The 6,459-nt window shown below is 39.2% G+C and overlaps 1 protein-coding gene across 2 annotated transcripts in view; it reads right to left on the bottom strand.

Moving 5' to 3' along the window:
• The window catches only part of PDE3A (phosphodiesterase 3A), a 330,465-nt gene that overhangs the window by 189,832 nt on the left and 134,174 nt on the right, over positions 1 to 6,459 (bottom strand). The window lies entirely within an intron of this gene.

Raw genomic sequence — 6,459 nt, 5'->3', positions numbered from 1 at the left:
TCCATTCATGGTCTAATGACCAAGCGGGGCCACCCCCCCACTGGATTTCTAAAGCTATAAATCTTTACCGTACCCCAAAGCCCCATCTTTCTTTCACAAAGGAGCAGTTTAGCAGCTCATACCTAACCCACTATGCCACCTGGGATCCTGAATTACTATATAGTACACATGAAATTAATTAGTAAAGTAATATGACAATGTTAATAATACTTTCTGGCTGATTTCTACCGAGGAGACACTTGCCTAGACATTTGGTATACCAACTCATTGTGTAAGCTGCACACAATCTCATATATTACCAGTGCTATTATTTTACACACACATAAGAAAAACTGAAGCACAGTGTAACTTATAAACAAAATGCCTTAAGTTACTGTGAATGTGCTGGTTGATTTCCAGTTGTTTCCTCCCCTCCAACATCCTTCTCTGTTCGATGGAAGCTAATTCTATAAATGACAATATCTAGATCCCACAGCCCACAGATTCTGTTTAGGTTCAGCTAAAGGACATAACCATTAGAACGTGGATGTTTATAACCCCTCCTAGCTGCCCTACTCCCACCTACTCATGTGTACGTTGAGCCAGCAGAGACTCTGAACCTCTTCTGAAGGTCACTGCTCTGGCCACTCCCACTGCATTTCAGCCATGGCTGCCTCTCTCCACTGTTACCTGCCAGCAAGAAGTGATAAAAATGCTTCTCCCTCATGCTGACACAGGTTGCCTCCCCATCCCTTGCTGCTTTCCTGAATATTTCCCAGATGACTTCAGCGATTACCCACCAGGCCCCAGGTTCATCTAGTAGCAGAGACAAGATCCAAAGGTAGGCAATCTGGTTCCAGAGGCTGTACACACTCACCCATCTCATCCTGCCTCTTCACTCTCTTACAACAAAAACAATGTACCAAACTGTTGATAGGAGCTGCATCTGGGAAGTAGGATTATAGGTTATAATTTAGACATCTCTATTTTATATCTCTTTAAGGGTCAGATTTTGTTGTTTTATATTTTCCCAATACATGCAATATCATTGATTAAACATCAATGGAAGGAGTGAATGGGATTTGAAACCACTTATTACTTCAGACTATTACATTTAAGATTCTATATACTTATAGAAGAACCTTTATAGAACAGATATTATTGTCTATCTAAATTTTTGTTTAATAAATTTTATTTTAATGTTTTCTTATGAATTATTGATAATCATTCTTTAAAAACAGAGGTTGGGATAATGTGTTATATTTTGACACTCTGGATTGCCAAGAAAAAAATGTCTTAATAGAAAAAAATCTTAAAGGATTTTGAAATTATTATCCCTCCTATTGTTGAAAATGCATCAAAGAGATCATGGGTACTAGTTCTTTTGATGAGATGAGAAACAACAAAAAAATGATTAATACTACATTTTTAATATTATATTAATATCTTTAGAGTTTTACAGTTTCCTTTGGGCATTTTTAATATACAAAGCGGCTTCAAATAGCTGTTGGAAAAATGGAATTAAAAGATAATGAAATTTTTCCATGACCTTTTTGAAACCCTCTCTTTTAATAGAGTAAATTTCACCAACTCTGTAAGATCAAGTGAGCATTATTTCATAGGGAAGTGAAGTCGAGGTGAAGGAGGCTTGATGGCACAATGCTGTAGGGTGCAGCTGTTAAGCAAGAGGCCAAAGATTGAGGTCCCCAGCGCCTTCTCATGACAAAGGTGGCCCAGTCTCTTCCACAAAGCCGGCAGCCCAGCAAAGCCTGAGCCAGGCGATGATGTGGCTTCTAACCCCTAAGTCCTAGAGGAAGAACTGTGAGAGTGTGATCTTTCTCCTTTGATCCTCAGAGCAAAGACCATCAGAAGATGAAGAAGATAATAAAAGAACCGCTGAAAGGAGAAATTCTCAAGTTCAGCACATGTGCCTTTGCCCCATTTGGACACCATGAACCTGCCAGAAAAGGATGGTGGAAATGGTTAGTTTGAGCCTTTCTGTGTGGAACCTGTCAGAGGTGCTCTGCAGATGCAGCCTTGCGAGCACCGGCAGGAAGGACTGAAACAGGGAGAAGCCACTTGCTCTCGGCTCATTCAAATACCCTCACCGTCTAGCAGCCCCTTCTCTCCAGGAAAGAGAGAGCAATCCTTGCTAAGAACTCGCTGGCTCTCTAGTTCAGGAATCTTTACAACCAACCACTGGAAAGAGAGCCCACAAGTGGTTAAGCCCAGAAAACAAATGTCCGAGGAGCCCAGGAAGTACAGCGCTTAGAAGAAACTAGACAGTAGGAAAACTCAGAGGAGAAGGGGCTGGTCCAGCTATAGAAAGAGCTGATGCACACGGCCAACCCAGTACCTCAAGGCCAGGCTGCGGAGTTTGAGTCCAGTGACCAGCTTCGGATTGTGTCCCTGTCTCTCAAGTTGTCCACTGCTAAACTCAGCTGCATGAAGCTTTGATGGTATAGTCATTAAGCGTGGGGCTGCAATCTGGATGGTCAGCAGTTCAAAACCACCAGAAGCTCTGAGGGAGATGGAGCTTTCTACTTTTGTAAAATTGTTAGTCTTGAAAACGCACACAGGGTCCAGATGAGTCAGCTCCCCTAGAGACACCCAGCTGCAAGCTGCAGACACCACCTGGCGCTCCGAGAGGCTCTGCGCACCATTCTTCATCACTGGGGCAAGGAAAGAACTCATATCTCTAGATTTTAAAAATCGAATCATGCAAGATATGACAAAATAATAATTTATAAATTACCCAGGGTTCATGAGGGAGAGAGGGGGAAAATGAGCACCTGATGCCAGGGGCTTAAGTGGAGAGCAAATGTTTTGAGAATGATGAGGGCAATGAATGTACAAATGTGCTTTACACAATTGATGCACATATGGATTGTAATGAGTTGTATGAGCCCCTAATAAAATGATTAAAAAAATGAATCAAGCCTGATAGTGCACCCCAATCTAGATCATAGTCTGTGATATTCCTAAGTAACCTTTCGACCAACAGTTGGCTGCTAATATGAATTTAAATTTTCAAACTAGAAATGTGTCACAATGTATCACAACTATCTCTTAGCTTCTTGTATTTATCTATCATATTGTGAAAATAAATAAAGTACTGCAAAAAACAAACCAACCAGCCAGAAACAGGGAACCTAGAGAGTTCTACTCTGTCTGGGTAGGTACGAGTTGGAATGAATTTAGTGGTAACTGAACGGTAACAGGCTTCATGGAGACTCAGATGCATAACAACAGCGTTACACATTCACTCCTCTCTTTAGTTATTGGCAAGAATTCTTCCATTTCCCATCTCCATCTTGCAGACACAATGTTCGCACTTTACTCCAACACTCACAGTGAGTTTCTCATATTATAATACCATATCGTTTGGTAAAAATGAACAGTTCAGCCTCATAGCCAGATGTTTTGGAATGTTTGCTTCTAAATACTGAAGGATAACAGTTGAAAGTTTTCTTGATAAAGAAAATTCAATCTTTGTTTTTGAATAGCAATTGATAAAGTGCATATATCCAAGAAATCTGCATAGCTCAAGTAATTTTCATCTTAGCATCAAGCATCAAATTAATCCATCACATTCAGTAAAAACAATCATAATAGACAAACCTTTCTCCTGTGGTTCTTTCAATCTTTTAGTGCCTCTCAATGTGAAGTGTTAAATCCATCCATTGCAAAATGTGATTATTTCCTAAAAGCCATATCTAGCTTACCAGAAAAACCCCCTGCAAATCTAGAATTGTCCCACCACTAGGCCTCCACATGTCATTCAAATCCAACTCTCCTGCCCAGGATTTATTAATGATTGACTGCCAGCAGCAAACACATTAGAGCCCCAAATCCTTTTGGCTCTATGACGTCAAAGCCTCCATAGCTCTGTCTTTCCTGAGCAAACATGTGGGAAAAATTCAGGTCATTCATTATTGGAGCGTAAATGTTAACGATTGCTGTTTCTAAGCCATAGGCGTTATCCTGGCTTACAACCCATCTGTCCTCACCCTGTAAATCAGCTAACTTGATTTTGGACTTGTGTTTTAGTACAATAAAGTTATTGAGTCTTTAGAACAAAAATTAATTATACAATTTAAGTACGTGATGTAACTTGTGATCACAGTTGTATGTATATAAGACAGATCAGGAATATGTCAGTATATTTAGGCATAAAGTATTGGCCTGCCTCTATAAAGATGGGTAATGAGTTATACATTGACTTTTCATTCTAGAATCCTACTACATGGCTATTTATTTCCAAGGCTTCAGTAGTTTACTTATACACAAAATAGGGTTTTTTTCATCAAGATTATAGTGAGGCTCTGGCACAAGGCATTCCTGCCCACTGAAGACTAGCTCATATTGCCAGGAGCCAACTGCCCAGTAGATAAGAGCTACACTAAATGTCCACTAGGAAATTTTTGTATTAATCACCAGAAAAGATATAAATGAATTAATCTCTTCTCTTGTCCATGAACTCAAGTATAAATGAAACACAAAATCCATAATGAAGGAAAGAAATGACCAAAAGGAAAGAAAATGAGTAAAAATCCTTACTTAAAAGTGATCCAACATGAGTCTATTAAATAGCCATATTAAGATACCGTGTGTTACACGTGATTGAGAACTTTAGTAAATCCCCAAGACTTTACTAGCTAAAAATATATATTGAAATATAAAATATCACTTTGGATCTGGGCACTTTGGGCTAGAAGTATGATTAAACACCGATTAAATAGTATGATTAAACATTTTGAAGTCAATGCTTAAAAAGCCCATACTTAAAACCTTGCTTATTTAAAAGACAAAAACATTTGTTGCATGAGCTGAATCTTTAAAATGGTGAATAACGATCTGACTACTTTGGTAAAATCTGGTAGCAATTAAAACAGAAATATAAATAAACGTCAAGAGCACTTCTTCGGCAACCTTGAGCAGCACACGTGCCTGCACACCTGAGACGGGGTTTCTGGCATCCTTAACTGAGCTGGGTTTTCAGTAGTAGACTGACTGGTGTGAGGGTGGGGGAGGCCTGTGGATGGGGGAGGCCTGGAGAAGTGCGAGTTTGGAGATGGGGTAGTAAGAGGACATAAAGGAGGGGAAAGTTACTGGGAGGGAAGTAAGTAAAAGAGGGGTATGTGAACTGCCCCTCCAAGAATAAAGGAAAGGGAGACCCAAACTCAAAAACTCAAACTCCGTATCATCCTGTGGTTTCTGACTCATAGTGACCCTGTAAGTCAGGGTACAGCTGCTTCTTTGCTTCCAAGGCTGTGCATCTTTTTGGGAGCAGACAGCCTCTCTCTCCCAGCAGTGGTTTATAACTGCCCCCCTTTTTGTTTTACTTGTTTCATTTGATAACATTTGCTTATTGATTTTATAATGATCAGGAGTGACTGTATGAAATGTATTCATGTCAATGGAAAGGAATACAAATAATTGTTTTCTTTATTAAAATTTAATTTAAATTTTAAAAAATTTGGGGGGCGCTGTCTGTTTTATTTTCAATTATGTTATATTTAGGCAAAAATTAAGATGCAATTCCATAGACATTAATAAAATATTAAAATAGATATGAATCGTTTCTTTCTGTTGATTTTCATCCCATCATAAGACTGGTACCTCTATCTCTTTGATGCATTATCAACAATCGAGGGATAATAATTTCACAGTCCTTTAATATTTTTTTCCATCAAGGCATTTTTCCAATGCAAGACTGTGGGGTTATTGCATGGAAAATTTGTGAAAGGCTTTAAGCCAAGAAAAACAAGACAAATAAATGGCTATCCTAATCAGAAAACAAATAGCAATAGAAATGCCTATTATGTCCACTAGAATGCAATTTATTATAGCCCTGTTGATACTGACCAAATGTCTACTACTTGTAAATTAGTACTATGGCATTCAATACTCCTTATCTGACAGCAAGTGAGTAATATTTTGACTCTTCAAAAAGTTTCCACATCAATAAATCAGGCAAATACAATTATTACCATGATTTCACTTTATGTTTGTGAGCATTGAGGTTCTTAGATTTATTCTTTGTGCACATATGCACATGCATATGAAAAGACACCTGTTGATGCTGTTGGGTCTGGGAGTCAGTTTCGACTCATTAACAGCCTGTTGACTGTCCGGCAGAAAGAAATGTTGCCAGGTCCTGGGGCAGCTGCACACTGTGGTCATGCTTGAGCCCATCATTGTAGCTACTGGGCAATCTATCTCTTTGAGGGTCTTCCTCTTTTTTGTTGGCCTATTTTACCTAGAGACAAATACACCACTAAAAAGTATCATGATCTAAACGGTAGCTAAGAGGCTCTGGTGACATAGGGGGTATATTCTGGGCTGCTAACTACAAGGGTAGAGATGCAAATGCACACGTTTCTCCAAGGGAGAAAGATGAGGCTGTCTATTCCAATGAAGATTCACAAGCTGAAGAATCATTCCTATGGTTGCCTGGCCCTTAGTGAAGCAATATGC

Source organism: Echinops telfairi, unplaced genomic scaffold, assembly GCF_000313985.2.
Source record: "Echinops telfairi isolate 266 unplaced genomic scaffold, ASM31398v2 ScPeMD7_21;HRSCAF=78, whole genome shotgun sequence".
Classification (NCBI taxonomy): Eukaryota; Metazoa; Chordata; class Mammalia; order Afrosoricida; family Tenrecidae; genus Echinops; species Echinops telfairi.
The sequence above is the reverse complement of the archived record's forward strand: the minus strand, read 5'-3'. Positions and strand labels throughout refer to the sequence as shown.